General features: G+C 42.6%; 1 protein-coding gene across 13 annotated transcripts in view; it reads right to left on the minus strand.

Annotated features, from left to right (window-relative positions):
* PPP2R2B (protein phosphatase 2 regulatory subunit Bbeta) overlaps positions 1 to 16315 on the minus strand; it is a 474608-nt gene that overhangs the window by 308273 nt on the left and 150020 nt on the right. The window lies entirely within an intron of this gene.

The raw sequence follows: 16315 nt of genomic DNA on the forward strand, positions 1-16315 counted from the left end.
CCCTTTGCAGCAACATGAGTGGAATGAGAGATTCTCATACTACGTAAGTTGGAAAGAGAATGACAAATGCTCTACGATGTCACTTATATGTGGACTCTAATATGGCACAAATGATCCCATCTACAGAACAGAAACAAACCCATGGATGCGAGAACAGACTTGTGGCTGCCAAGGGGGACAGGGGAGGGAGGAGGAGGGGAGGGAATGGGATGGACTGGGAGTTTGGAGTTGGTAGATGTGAACTATTCCATTTCGGATGGTCAGCCATGAGGTTCTGCTGTGTGGCACAGGGAACTACATCCAATCACTTGTGACAGAACATGATAGAAGATAATGTGAGAAAAAGAATGTATATATATAACTGGGTCTGTACAGCAGAAATTGACAGAACATTGTAAATCAACCACAATTTTTTTTTTTTTTTTAGTTTCTCACATCTCTCTATCCACAGCCCCACCCGAGGTGACCTCATCCAGTCTCACGGCTTGCCACTCATTTGACAACAAAAACCCCAAAGTGAATTCCAAGCACACGCTCGCCACTGACCTCCAGACCATCACAGCTGACCTGATATCTCCCTGAGTAATTACCAGGCATCCCAGTCCCTGCCACCCCCATCAGACCTGCTCCACCTGCTGGTCCTTGTTCCCTCTCATCCCCCACAGCCTTCCAGTCCATCAGCACGTCTGGCCAGTTCTAGTGTCAAAACACATCCAGAACCCGAGCGCTCGTCACCACCTCCACTGCTACCACCTTGCTCCACTACCAAGGCATCTCATCATGATGGTTGCAGCAGACTCTAACAGTCTACGATGGCTCCTTCACCCCCACCTCCACCATCCTACTATTCTGGGCAGCAGGCAGAATGAGCCTTTTAAATGCATATCGCTTCATATCACTTTTCTGCTCAAAGTCCTTTATTGGCTTCCTGCACATTCAGAGTAAGACTTTCTGAAAATGATGGAAAGATTTGGCTCTAGGTAGAGCTCCATCCTTACTTTTTTTCACTTCTCACCTGCAGCATCACCAACTCTTGTCTCAACCCCCTTCCTTCCACCCCACACACAAACATAATGGCATCCTTACTGTTGGCTAAACACGCCAGGAAGAGTATTCCCACAGGGGACCTCTGCATCTGCTGTTCCCACCATCCTGAATGCCCTTCTTCAGACAGCAGCATAGCTCAGACTTCACCTCACTCAGGTGTCCCTCCAGCATTGGCTTTTCCGAGGTGCTTTTCTTGCCCACTCCGTATAAAATAAAATAGCACTCCTCCCTCCCAACATTCCCCATCCCTGCATTGCTACCTGATGGTATACATTTATTTGGCTTTTTTGAGTACACACGTAGAACGTAAATTTCCAGGAACACAAGGATGTTTTTGTTCCTTGCACTATATGTGGCCCTAGAACAGTGCCTGGCTCACACTGGTGACTCTAATATATCTTTTGAAAGAATGAAACAGTCAACGTGTGTTTGCTTAAAAAGAAGATCTCATAGGGCAGTGGGGGAGGGTTTAAAAAACAATAAACCCAGGATTCTTGCATAGTAAAAAATTTTTCCTTGCCTAAAGAGAGGTCTGGCCTTTGCTCTCGACTTCTGGGAGGTAGTCTATGTCAGACCTGCACCAGTGTCTTTGTCTCAGGTGGGAGCAGCTACTTCCAATAGCTTTATGGTGGGGACTAGTCATGCTGCCAGAAAGAACATGGGGGGGGGGGGGCTTTTGAGTCCACCTGGAGACAAAATTTTACCATATAGGCAATCAATCAGTGACTCATACCTATGTTAACAGAGCTCCAATAAAAACTCTGAACGCCAGGATTAGGTGAGTTTCCCTGGTTAGCAATACTCTGTGCATGTGGTCGTACGTCTGTGCCAGGAGGGAAGTGTGTCCTGGGGACGAGGGAAACTTCAAGGTTGGAGCCCTCCCCGACTCTGCCCTCTGCATCTCTTCCTTCGGCTCCTCTAATCTGGGTCCTTTGCCTGTAATAATCTGTGAGCTTTCTGTGACTCCTGTGAGTTACTAACATTGAGAGTGGTCTTGGAAAACCTCTAAGGTGCAGTTGATGTCAGAAGGAAGGACAGTCTTAGGGACTCTGCCCTTAAACTTGGCAAATTAGCTAACTCCAGGTGCTACCAAACACATACACAACAATATTCGTGGTAAACGGTGGCAAGGAGATCATAATTCTAGCCCATCACTTTGCTAATGAAGAAACTGACGGATGGACTTACCCAGACCACCTGGCAGTTGACAGACCCAGAGCACGGACCCTGGCGTCCGGCTCCCATGCCCACGCCTCCACAATGACTCTCCTCAACTTTTGTCTTAGAAGACACAATACTTTTTCTCAAGGGGGAATAGAGAAAGTCATTGGGTAAGTAAGTTGGTTTAACTCCTCAGTGCTTAGAGGTCAGTAGCAAGGGGAGAAATAACTACGCTCTTAAAAAAAAAAAAAAAAAGCAAAAGCATGGAGATCTGGAGAAAAGGAAACTCTCCTGTGTTGCTGGTGGCAATGTAAATTGATGCAGCCATCTGTATATACGCAAGTTGTTAACAGAGTAAATCCTAAGAGTTCTCATCATATACTAAGTTTTTTGTATTTCTTTAACTTTATAGCTATATGAGATGATGGATGCTTACTAAACTTATTGGGAAAATCATCTCATGATGCATGTAAGTCAAATCATTACGCTGTGTGTCAATCATATCTCAATAAAGCTGGAAGGAAAAAAAAGCCCCAGGGACCAGCCCTGACCAAAACTGAATGAGCAAGCACCTTGTTCTTCTTCATCTCCCTCATCTCCGTTTTTCTGCCCTCAAGTGGGCCAGGGCAGAGCTGCAGGATGCCTGGCATCGACGCCCTGACCCACAGCTGCAGAGGTCTGGAAGGAAATCTTTATGCTCAGTGAGAATCAGCATTCATCCCTACGTCACCACACTCTGCCTCTTGCTCCTTCTTTGGAAGGAGATTTCTCAGGATGGTCAACTTCAGAAGCTATAGGACATCTCGCACAGTCAACCTAGCTCATCACATGGTAAAACTTTTGGACAAGCTCAAAGTGCTATGCAAGCAAGGATAACACCCCGGCCATAACTATACTAGAGAAATAAATTATAGAAGCTGAATTCAAGGGCTAGATGGACCTTGAACTTGTAAGCAAGTTTGAGTACATTTTAAAACTCAATAAATATTTATGGAATAAATACAGAGTGAAAATAATTATATTAAACATCCCTCAAATAGAGACCTCCATAATTTCCATTTGGCATTTGCAGCACTACACGGGTGAAATCAGTACGATAGCCAAGGCTTATGAATTTACATCTGAAAAGTAGCATACGGCCCTGAGCAGTGACTTTACCATGTTAGGGTCACAGGTGCTTTTGAGAATTTAATGAAGGTTTTGGATTCTCTCCCCAGAAGGAAACATAGTTTACTTCCTGCTTCCAAATGCTGACTCATTATGTCTATTTCACGGACAGAAAAAAGAAGGGGAGAAGAAAAGACCTAAGGCCACACAAAGGTCCCAAATTAAACACAAGTTTAGGCTCACACTGCCACCACCTGCCTGTGTGTTTTATAGGAAGACTGATGAGAGCTATCACACACATAGCCCTTAATAGTACTGACGTAGTGCCAGATACGAGATTCCTTTCTAAGGTGGGTCAGCAGAGTGCAGGAGGAAAACGGTTCAAGGCATGGCTTTGGAGAGGCAGACGGCTTGGTTCAAATCTTGGCTCTGACATTTCCTAGCAGTACGCTGTTGGGCAACTTGCTTAATCCCTCTGTGTTTCAATGTCTTTGGGAAAGTACTGATAATAGTATCCACCTCATAGGGTTTTTGTGAATGTTAAATGAATGCATATATAGAAGTCATCCTTTCAGCGGGCAAGGATTCTTGCCAACATAAAATCAGCCCCTCCACTATGCTACCCTCCCATCTGGGCATCTTTCCTGCATCATTCTCACTAAAATGTAGCTCTGTATTTATGCCTATGCCTGTTCATTTAGTAAATGTTCTCTTCAGTAGACAGTCAACGCCAAAGGACAGAATCACGCCTGGTATTTTTGGGTTTTTTTTGTTGTTTTGTTTTGTTTTGTCTTTTTGCTATTTCTTGGGCCGCTCCCACGGCATATGGAGGTTCCCAGGCTAGGGGTCCAATCGGAGCTGTAGCCGCCGGCCTACACCAGAGCCACAGCAACGCGGGATCCGAGCCGCGTCTGCGACCTACACCACAGCTCACGGCAACGCTGGATCCTTAACCCACTGAGCAAGGGCAGGGATCGAACCCACAACCTCATGGTTCCTAGTCGGATTCGTTAACCACTGCGCCACGAGGGGAACTCCTGTTTTGTTTTGTTTTTCACCACTGGATTCCCAGTGCCTGACACACAAAATAAAAGTTTTGATACCTGAATCAAAAACTCTATCTCCTCATCAGTTTGTTGGTTTATTTCAGCACTGTGTATACAGCAGGGCTCCATAAGTAAGAATTGTTTGTTAAATGAGAGATCAGGTCTGATTTTCTTTCCCAAGTTTGTAAACCGTTATTAACTAGTATGCTTGAAGTAAATAAATACATCCCTATAAATTGAGCAATGTTTGCATATTTCCACACCACCTCGTAATATGTTTATAGCTTCTCTTGAAATGAATGTGAACGTTGTCAAAAGAACCCCATCTTCCTGGCTCTTAGACCTCACCTTATTAGGCAAACAAGGAGCTGCAAAGTCCATCCCCACCACGGGAAAGGACAATAGCCCTAATTCACAGATTGCATGATGTGCATATAATTGGAAGATGTCAAAACCTGTCATGTCATAGATTAGCCAGTGACTCTTCAATAAGTAATTATTAAAATGGCAAAACAAAATAGCCCAGAGGAGTCATTACTCTTTGTCAATTCACTGGGGCTAAATAATATTGACTAGGGGGTGGCCTGACTCAGTTTTGTAATACTTTGAAGGCTGAGCAATAGAATAAGCCTAGACAAAAGCAGAAGGACTGAGAGAGACATTAAAGAGAATTAATCTGAAGGCTTGTGGACCTAACACAACTTTTGATGAGTCTATAAAGGGCTTTCCCCCCATATTTTAAACAAGTTGGTAAGCAATGAAATTGTAAAAGCCGTTTACCTCAAAATTAAATCCAATGCCATGAGGGGTGTTTACCAAAGTGAGGTATTGTTCTCATTTCTTTACATTATCTCTCTAGCTCATGGCCACCCCATGAATGAGGTATTATTAGTAACACCTATCAGTGAGGCAATTGAGACTCAGAGATAATTATTTTAGAGCAAGAAGAATGGGCTGTCTTGGGGGTTCAAAGCCAGCTTTACTTGACTCAATCAACAAGTCCATCCTAGTTCCACTTACATTTTTCTTTAGAAATTTTGTTTAAGTAAGTGCATATTAAATATTTGTCCAAAAAAACAAAGAGCTATAATCCCCCTAATTCTCTGAAAAGAACACCTAAAGAGTCACCAGAATGACTTTCTCTGAAAAAAATGTGTTCAGTTTCAAGTGTCTTGTGAGAACTTAGGAAACTATAATGAAATCTTTGGACTTTTTGTTGTTTAAAAATTTTTAAGTCCATTTCTGTATTTTTTGGTGACTCATTTCTCTCTTACTCAGAACATCATACACCTACATGTTAAATAAAACTGAATATTCCAATATTTAAAGGCATAAGAAGGAGCTATCAATACCTGAAAGCAGGGAAACTTGGTATAACTAGGGAAAAGTGGAGGCTCAAACTGTTAAAGACAGTTTTCCAAATTTTTTATTTTTATTTTTATTTTTTTTTAATTTTTTCTGCTTTTTAGGGCTGTTCCCGTGGCATATGGAGGTTTCCAGGATAAGGGTCACATCAGAGCAGTAGCTGCTGGCCTACACCACAGCCACAGCAACATGGGATCCGAGCCATGTCTGCGACCTACACCACAGCTCACAGCAACGCCAGATCCCCGACCTACTGGGCGAGGCCAGGGCTAGAACCTGCATCCTCTCGGACATTAGTATGATTCATTTCCACTGCTCCACAATGGGAACTCCAGTTTTTCAACTTTCAAACACAGTCCAAGGATATAGAAGTAGACCAAATCAGAGTGGATGGTTTTTCCTCCTAAGAAGGTGATGGTCTTCCTTGATTTAGGAAGCAGCAAAAGAAAAATTAAAGGTAAGAGTGAACCAAGCATACATCTATCATTTCTTTTCCCCAACATCTCTTTACAATGATAATAAAGGAGCAAAGCAGACACAACCTCACGGCAATGAAGAGACAATAGAGAAGGTCATTAAGCAGACTCTGGATTCCCTGTGTTTCTGCGAGAAGAAAAGCAGACGGAAGGATGATGACAGGTGAAGGGGAGAAGCGGCACAATGAAAGAGGCACCAGCTACTTTGCAGAAACTAGGAGAGGCTCAGGCCTTAGAAACACCCAAACGACATGAGATGAGGGCTAAAAAATGGGGGGGAGGGATGCTAAAATAATACCTCTCGAAATAGACATAAATTTGCCTGGCCTTTAGCCCCACTGATGAATTTTTAATTCTTCTCGCTACCTCACTCTAGGAGTATGCAATAGGAGGTTCTTCCCTTTGGAGTGGATAAGAGGGCAAAGGTTGGGTCCTCAAAGTGACGTGCCCTGCATTCTGGTGTTCAGGGATTCCACAGCACAAGATCACCCCCCACCTGCTCTTTCTACATGGAACCAGACACTGGCTCAGTACTATTCAAGTTCGTTCCACACTTCTGCTGATTCATTCTCACATATAACTGGGCTATGTAAGATCATTCAGACAATTCAGCAAAATATAAAACATACAAGAAAAAGATCAAGATAAACATTAAAAAGAGAAACTGGGCCAAAATATGCAGTTTTAGGAGTAAGAAATCAATCCTAATTAGCCATGCATACATATTTTTTTTAAAAAATAATAAGTCTACAAAGGAAGAACAAGAAGCTACAAAAAAAAAAAGAACAAATAGAGAATAAAACTCACAGAATTAACAATTTGGTAATTAAACAAATCATTAGAAGGTTAAAAGATAAAGTCAAGGAAATGATCCAATGAAACAGATCAGAGAGCCCAGGAATAAACTCACACATTTATGGTCGATTAATGTTTGAAGAAGGTGCCAAGACTACACAGTGAGGAGAGGCAAGACTCTTCAATAAGTAGTATTGGGAAAACTGAATATCCACATGCAAAAGAATGAAATTGAAACCTTATCTAATTAATGTTGATCTTGAAAATTATTTTTGAATAGGGCACAAAAGCACAGGCAACAACAGCAAAAACAAACAAGTAGGACTACATCAAACTAAAAGTTTCTGCACAGCAAAGGAAGCAATCAAAATGAACAGGCAACCTATGGAAGGGGAGATAGTATTTGCAAATGGCATATCTGACAAAGGGTTAACATCCAAATATATAAGTTCATACAACTCGGTAGCAAAATAACAGCTTGATTAAAACAAGATCCAAGGACCTGAATAAATATTTTTTTCCAAAGAAGACATGCAAATGGCAATGAAAAGGTGCTAGGCATCACTAATCATCTGGAAAATGGAAACCCAAACCACAAGCTATCACCTCACACCTGTTAGGACGACTATTAGCAAAAAGACAAAAGGTAACAAGTGTTGGGGAGGATGTGGAGAAAAGGGAACTCTTGTAGATTGCTCATGGAAATGTAAATCGTTAGAGCCACTATGGAGAGTTTCTCAAAAATTGAAAAAAAAAAAAAAAAGAACTATCCTGTGATCCAGCAGTCCCATTCTAAGCATACATCTAAAGGAAATAAAATTTCTATCTACAAGAGACAGGTGCACCTTCATGTTCCTTTCAGCATTATTCATGGTAGCTAAGATGCGGAAAAAAGTTTCTTAGAAGAAAAAACATAGACCATCTATATGGCAGTAACTTTCAGACTGTCAATGCAATTTTTCTTTAGCAGCATTAGACCTCTTCAAAACAGTCAAGCAACAACTTTGAAATTCCAAGAGAGAATGATTTTCAAACAAAAGTTCTATACTCTCAATTAAGTGACTTAATGGCTGGGGAACTTAAATTTTATTTTGCGATGCCATTCTTTTCCAAAATGCTTTCCTGGAAATACCATTCTCAGATGAGACCAGCTAATAGGTCAACCCAATGCATGAGTGGCAGAGTCAGAAAATGTACCTGAGTCAATCTGCCACTCTTCTTCCAGAACAAATCACTGGGCCTCTGAATGCACAAAGGCAGACTGGTTTACAAGGTGAAGGAGCCGCAGGGTGGAAGCAGAGAGAGTCATCCACTACTGTGACTTGGGGTATGGGGTAGGCTGTTGTCATCTGCAAAGGAGCATCATGTTCTTAATGTACCTTGGCAACTTTCAAAGCTTTGTGTTCCAGTTCACAACATGGGTAAATATAATGAAAGAGACTTCATAAATTGAGGCACAGTCAATTCTGAAGTCAGACATGATCGAGAAGCTCCCTTAAAGGTCCCTAGCTTATCGGTGCTAACTTAAAATATCATTATGAATAAACTCAAACCAAAGCACAGACTCCTCTACATCTTTATGCGCTCTATTTCAGCCTCTCTCCTCAGTCCCGTTTATTTACTCATGAAACAGGCATTATATCTGAGGGCCTTCCCTAAACGCTATGTCAACAGTGATGAATGAAATACAAAGTCTCTGTCCTCATGAACAGGTTCGTTCGGTCTATGACGATAATGCACAGGATTCAGTGGAGAAAAGATGGCAGGTGGAGGGAGGCTTGGGTAGAATCCTCAGGGGCAGGCTCTCGAAGGGCTCACATTTCAGTTAACTCACAGGATCCAGCTCTGTGAAAGGCTGGTGTGACGGCTGGTGCATGACAAGAAAAGGAACTGTGTAGCTTAAATACCCCAAGGTGGGGAGACATCTTGGAGGGTTCAAGGAACTGAAACATTGGGTTAAAATGACGGAAAGGGAGGAGAGTCCAAGATGGCACTGAACAGGCAGTTAGGACCACTACATGCGAGGCTGACAGGTTACTGGAATGAAGTAGAATAAAATCCAAGGTGTGATGGAAGACCTCTGAAAAGCTCAAAGCACTGGAAGGACATGAATTGGCAGTGGCCTCGGGTTTTATCTACTTTGAGGACTTGTCATGGGCGCATTCCACAGGCATCTCCAAGTCAAAAGGCTCTGAAATCGCCTTCCTCACCCCCAAAGGCTCTCCTCCTTTCCACCCCTCTCCCCTCCCTTGCACCCGTCTCCAAGTATTCACTGAGCATCAACTCTTGTCAAAATACTTCCTGGGTCCCCATGCTAGTCAAATGGGAAAATATCACTCTCTAAATATTTCCAATTTTCTCACCCCAATCAGCAGCTACCATTTTGTACTTTAAAACACCTCTTCAGTTCTGCCTAGTTCAGGCTTTTATTCATTCATTTATTTATTTATTTTTTCTTTTTAGGGCCATGCCCATGGCATATGGAAGTTCCCAAGCTAGGGGTCCAATCAGAGCTGCAGCCGCCGGCCTAGCAACGCCATGGCAACACCAGATCTGAGCCACATCTTCGACCTACACCACAGCTCACGGCAATGCCAGATCCTTAACTCACTGAGTGAGGCCAGGGATGAAACCCGCATCTCATGTATCCTAGCTGGGTTCTTTAACTGCTGAGCCACAAAGGGAACTTCTTTTATTTAATATTAATAATAGCAATAGTACTACAAAAACAACTTCTATTGGTACTTACAACACATAGTGCTTACTCTGAAGTTGGCTTTGTTTTATGCATTTTATATAACTCAACACATCTATTTTTCACAAAATCCTAAGAGGTCTGGCTCTGGATATACCATGATACGCTATCCCTTTATCATGTTCTCGCTGGTTGCCTTTCGTCTAACCTCTTTCCAATCCAGTCTGCCTTTTTATTGACAGACTGATTTCCCCCACACAAAGCTCTGATCAGGCTAAAAGGCATCTGGTTTCACAGCATCTTTCAGAGCAACAGCCACATTCCTTAGCAACAGCCACATGATCTGGTTTTACTCTGCATTGCCCAATTCACAGTTTGCGTCTTCCCTACACATAGTACATTTTTAGTACCATGGAAGCAATATACTTGCAATGGTCATCATGTAGCCATTCTCAAGGGGTCTCCTGGGCACCCCTAGGGATTCCTGCAGCCCTTTTAGGGGACTTTCATGATATAAAGGTGCCCTTTGTCTTTTGACTCTCCTTTTGTCACCAGTAAACAGAGTTTTCCAGGGGTTACGGGATGTATGATAACACAACAGACTAAAGGTAGAGGCATATGTAAGAATCCAGCTCTTTTTTATTGAGCTAGACGTTAAAGAGATTTACAAAAAAAATAAAGCAATGTAACACTTCTTCCTAATTTTTAAAAAAATGTAGCCATTTTCCATAAAAGTATATTACTGATATTACTATGTAATGGATTATTATTTTAAAATAAATATTTCTAAAATCAATTTTAACTTCTAATAAAGTACATTTAAATAAGCATTACTCATAACTTAAAGGTCACTGGGGTCCTTGATAATTTTTAAGGTTGTAAAATGGCCCTTCAATAGTTTGGAAAAGCCACTGCTCTAATGATTAAGAATACATGTGTTTTTTATTTTTTTTTACCTTCTCTTTTTAGGGTCACACCTGTGTCATATGGAAGTTCCTGGGCTACGGGTTGAATTGGAGCTGCAGCTGTCTGCATGCGCCACAGCCATAGAAACTCGGGATCCAAGCCACATCTGTGACCCGCACCGCAGCTTGTGGCAACACCAGATCCATAACCTACTGAGTGAGATCAGGGATCAAACCCACATCCTCACAGACACTATGTCGGGTTCTTAACCTGCTGAGCCACACTGGGAACTCCAAGGATATATGCTTGGAAATCAGAGTGACTTGGAGTTTAAATCTCGGAGATGTTAATAACTTTCTGACCTCGGGAAAGATCAAGCGGCCTCAGAATTCTCAGTTTCCTCAATAGCAGAATGGAGAAGATAGGTATCACCTTTACAGGATAATAGAAAGTGCTTGAGCCAGAGGTGGCACATTGTACCCCCTCAATAAATGGCAGATTCTGCCAATATCATGATCAATATAATGATTGTCTTTATCGTCATTTTCCTAATCGGCTCCGGCTTTTTTGTCTCAGAGTTAGTGATATTCTTGTCTATTCAGGGAATATTAGAGACTTCTTTACCCCCTGAAAACCAACTGCAGTTGGATAATGTTTTGTGGAATTTAGAATAACGCTCACTCACCCTGAGACCTACCGTTCAGGCAGAAGAAGTAACCATCTCTATACACAAAATTTAGGAAGAAGGCAGACCTAGAAAGACCAAAGAGTTTTATTCTTTGTTTATTAGTTTCTAACTAGATTTTTACAACTTATAGCAGGATATTAATCTTAGAGTCCGGTGCCCGAGAGGGGAATAAAAAAAGCTTTTGGAGTTCAAAAGCTTAGTTTTCAATATTTGGCACCCATGTCTGGAAGACTGAAAGCCTGGCATTTATTCTATTAAGAAGAAAAAAGGGAAGAATGTAGGTTGACTGCCTAAGAGTGTAATATGAAAGGAGACCAAAGTTGGACCAAGTAGCAGCAAGCAGGAAGGGGAGAAGGGCAAGTCTACCCAGTGGATGCCCCCTGCATCTCAGATAAGGCTCATCAAGCCCAGTCCCAGGACAGGCATGTGAATAATAGAAATTACAGGTGCATGGTGAGCAGTTTCACGGGCAGCAGTGGGGACTTGCACCTCGCGCGGTAAAGGATGGTCCAAAGAGGCTATAAGTTGCTTGGAGATGGAGAAACCTCATGTCTAACCAATGTGGTGCCTGAGTGAGAGACGTAACAACTGCGTACGTTGACCGGCTGAGTGCATCTGCTCCGAATCTTGCAACCTCAGCATAGGGTGAGAGAGACTGCCAGTTCCTACATTTCCCTGAGAGAAAAGCAGTTACAGTTAAGAACACACCGGTGGACCCAAAGTGCCGGAGTGACAGTGAGTGTGTAGACATTCAGGTCAGTGCAAGACCACACTCAGCAGCAGATATTAACATTACCACCAGGAACCAATTTGGAAAAAAATCACACCCAGGCCAAGACTGCAAGAAAACATAAACTAAATATATCTGATAAAGCACTTTTATCCACTGTATTTAAAAACCCTTACAAATCAATAATCTAAAGACAACCCGAGGAAAAGAAGAACAAAAATGTTGAAGGTGTTTCAGCAAAGAAAATATACAAATAGTAAATAAGGACATGAAAACACATTCAACATTACTAGACATTAGGGAACTGCAAGTTAAAACCACAATAAAAGCATTGCCTACTCCCCAGAATGACTGAGAATAATGAGATCAAGCATCACTCAGGGTGTGGAGCAACTGGAACTCTCCTACAGAGCTGGTGGGAATGCAAAGTGGTACTTTGGAAAATATATGGTAGTTTCCTATAAAGATAAACACACACCATTCAATGCACCACTACATGTTTGAGAGAAATAAAACCCTATGTCCACGCAAGTATTTGTATTTTAATTTTCATAACAGCATTATTCACGTCAGCCCAAAAGTGGAACCACCCTAACCTCTACCAGGTTCACTCAGTATGAACACTGTAGGACATCTACATGAAGTAACACTATTCAGCAATGAGAAGGACCTACCTACTGATAAATGCAACATATGCATTTCAAAGTCAACAGGGTGAGTGAAAGAAGCCAGAAACAGCATGCTGTGTGTGTGGCTGGGAAAAAAAAAAAAAAAAAAAAAAGGGAGTTCCCATTGTGGCTCAGTGGTTAACAAATCTGACTAGGAACTATGAGGTTGTGGGTTCGATCCCTGGCCTCATTCAGTGGGTTAAGGATCCGGTGTTGCCATGAGCTGTGGTGTAGGTTGCAGATGCACCTTGGATCCTGCTTTGCTGTGGCTCTGGTGTAGGCCAGAAGCTACAGCTCTGATTGGACCCCTAGTGTGGGAACCTCGGGTACGGCCCTAAAAATAAAAAAAAAATAAAAATAAAAAAAAGAAGCCAGAAACAAAATGCTATGTGCTGTATGATTCCATTTGTGTAACTTTCTAGAAAAGGCAAAACCATAGTGGCAAGTGGCACTTGGTTGACTGCCACTGCAGAGGGTACTAGGAGGTGATTGATTTCAAATAAGCAGAAGACAGGTCTTGGGGGTGTGGAAGTGTCCGCGGTGCTGTTCAGCATGGAGCCCCTCGCTGCACATGGCTACTGAGTGCTCGACACACGGCTCACACGACTGAGGGTTGGATGTTTAGTTGCATATAATTTAAATTAGCCTACTACCGATGCAATGAAAAGCTGTAATGGAAAGCTAAGTATGCTTAGAACAACATGGGCACTTTAATCCATTTTTTTCAATTGTGAATTTTATAAAATCTAAATCTAAATCAAGTGTTTCTGGTGAAAATTTAGGCTGGATTGTGATATCCTAAATGTGTAAAATACATAACGGATTTCAAAGAATTAACATGAAAGCAATGTACAATATCTCATTAATCCATTTTCATATTGAGTACATGTCAACATGATAATATTTGTATACATTGAGTTAAATAAAATATATTGTTAAAATGAATTTTACTTGTGTTTCATAATTTTTAAAATGTGGTCCATGGAATTTTTAAATTATATTATGAAGTTTACGTTATATTTCTGTCGTACAGCACTATCTTATATAATGACTGTGGTGATGGTTACATGACTATATGTCCTTGTCAAACCTTCTTGAATTGTACACTTAAAATTAGCAAAATGTCATGGGCTAACTATACTTCATAGGAGAGATTAAAACAAAAAGGATAATCCACATCAAAGAGGAGCCATCAGGATAGAGCAGCCAGGATGCATTACACCTGAAGGTACAGGATTCGATACACCTGGACTAGAGGATAAGTTGAATTATACCTGGGAAGGACAAGATAAATTTTACCTGACAGGGACAAATAAATCACATCGGGAGCAGGAACAAGATGAGTTCTATCTGGAAGAGGGCTCCACAGAGACAGAGGCCAGTAGAGGAGACCAGAAAAGGTGAGCTACCTTTCGGCTGGTCCTGTGTGGACAGAGGTAGAGCAGGGATGCTGTTCTGGATAGGGAGGGCGAAGGTGAAGGAGGGTTGGGTGTGAGTGAAATTCCACACTGACATCCTCAATTATCAGTATAACTCCAGAAAGCAAAACCACATCCTCTGGCATTTGTAAGGTGGAAAGTAAAATTGAGAAATAAAGCTGCATTTTTTTTGTACCAGGGAGTTGGTGGACCACTGAGACTATATACATTAGGCCCTCAACACACCCTTTCCTGAAGGCCCAGCTCAGGCACAACTTTCTCCCCGAGTTTCTCCTGGAAATGCTCAAAATGAGAATTTCCTATATTAGGGTTGTCAAAAGTTGGCTTACATTCCCATCACAGAGATGTTCATGGAGCAGATAGTGAAAGGATGCTTGTGGAGTTAACGTCAGTACCGACTGCCAAACTCACAGCAGCCCCTCGTGCTGTCTGGTCTCCCCAACGTGGGAGAAGGTGCTGAGGGCAAGGTGGCTGGGAACATCCTCTCCCTGGCTGTGGTAGGCAAGCACCAGCCTCATGACTACCCACTCCCCTTACTCAGGAGCGCCCTCCTCCCTGGCCCTCTCTAAGCGCTGGCTTGTCAAGTCCCCCTCACTTCCTTCCTTCTCCCACGTCACTTTCATTGTCCACTTCTTTGAAATTTTGTGCTACCATGTTACTTAGCAATTATGAGTTGTTTCCTATTGTTTCATACATGTTTATCCTGTCTCTAACCACTCGTGAGGTTCTTGGGGCATATGTCACCCCCAGAGTAGGTAGCACTTGGTTAGGCATTCAGACTGGCTCACCAGGGGTTGGCAGCACTGAATTCCCTAGGAGGAAAAACATATGGAGCTCCCGTCGCGGCGCAGCGGAAACAAATCTAAGAACCATGAGGTTGCAGGTTCAATCCCTGGCCTCGCTCAGTGGGTTAAGGATCTGACGTTGCTGTGCGCTGTGGTGTAGTTTGCAGATATGGCTCAGATCCCGCATTGCTGTGGCTGTGGTGTAGGCCAGCAGTTGTAGCTAAATCTGACTCCTAGCCTGGGACCTCCATATATCATGAGTGCAGCCCTAAAAAGTTTAAAAAAAAAAAAAAAAGAAAGAAAAAAAGAAATTCATCCTTCCTTATAAATAATGACCATAGAGGGATCTCTGTAGCTCAGAAGAGCAGAAGGTATGTTTTATGAACATGCCCAGACTCAAGTTCTTGCTGTACCATTCCCACATTTTGTCCTTGGAAATCAATCTATATGATCCCTAAAACCATGGTACCCAAGCGATATGAGGCACCCCATGGCGTCAGAGCAAACTCATGGGGTGCTGTGGCAGACTTAAAACAGAAACACATCTGTTAGACACCAGGAAAACTATTAGCTTGAGGTAGATCACAGTGTGAACATTAAATTGGGCTCCATATCACATCTTCCAAGAACTCTATTTTCAGCTGTTAAGTATGGTGCTAAAATCAACGTGGAAGAGCGAATCTGATTCCCAGTTTCGAGAAACTGTCACAACCCGCAGACGCACACATCCCATTAGCAAGAACTTGTTACTAAAGAGTTAAATACATTTTTTTTTTTCTCTCTGTAGGTCTATTACCTTTAAAATGCTACTAAATTTTTTGGACGTAAATACATATTAAGTGGTTCCGACCAATTACTTGAGGGATTGTTAGGTATTTCTTTTGGCATTGGCGCTCTGTGACCTGAGCTTAGAAGGTTCCGCCCTGTAAGGTTGATACTGTTCCCACGTTCTAGAGAGGAAGCTGGCCGTCTCGCGCAGGGGGAACACGTCCAGGTACACGCGCAAGGGCCGGACCTCGACGGAAAACTCGCGCTCCTAACCTCCTAGGTTCACGTTGAGCTCTTTGAGAGCAGCTCCTGGAGACCATCAACCACAGAGAAAGCAGATGGTCCAGGGAGAAGTCATAGTGGGAGAGGAGGTCCCTTGGGGGCAAGCGGGGGGTGGGGGGGGGTGGGAGGTCGCAGGAAGCAGCAGGGTCGGTGACCCCAGCTGTTTCTAACCATCATCTGTTCCCACAATAGAAATTTACACTGAGCGATTAAGTGACTTACTCAAGGTCCCGGGAGGCTGCGTTCATCCTCCCCCCATTAAAACCAAAGGGAAGAGCTAACAGCTTATTGTGAGCGTGAGCAGTTCTGGAACGCACTTCATTAGCATCGGGGGTATTTCTGGATTGCTATTCTAAC

This window comes from Sus scrofa, chromosome 2 (assembly GCF_054392235.1).
Source record: "Sus scrofa isolate SSC_HxYL_T2T_F1_AM1 chromosome 2, Sscrofa_HxYL_maternal_Yorkshire_Landrace_v2.0, whole genome shotgun sequence".
Classification (NCBI taxonomy): domain Eukaryota; kingdom Metazoa; phylum Chordata; class Mammalia; order Artiodactyla; family Suidae; genus Sus; species Sus scrofa.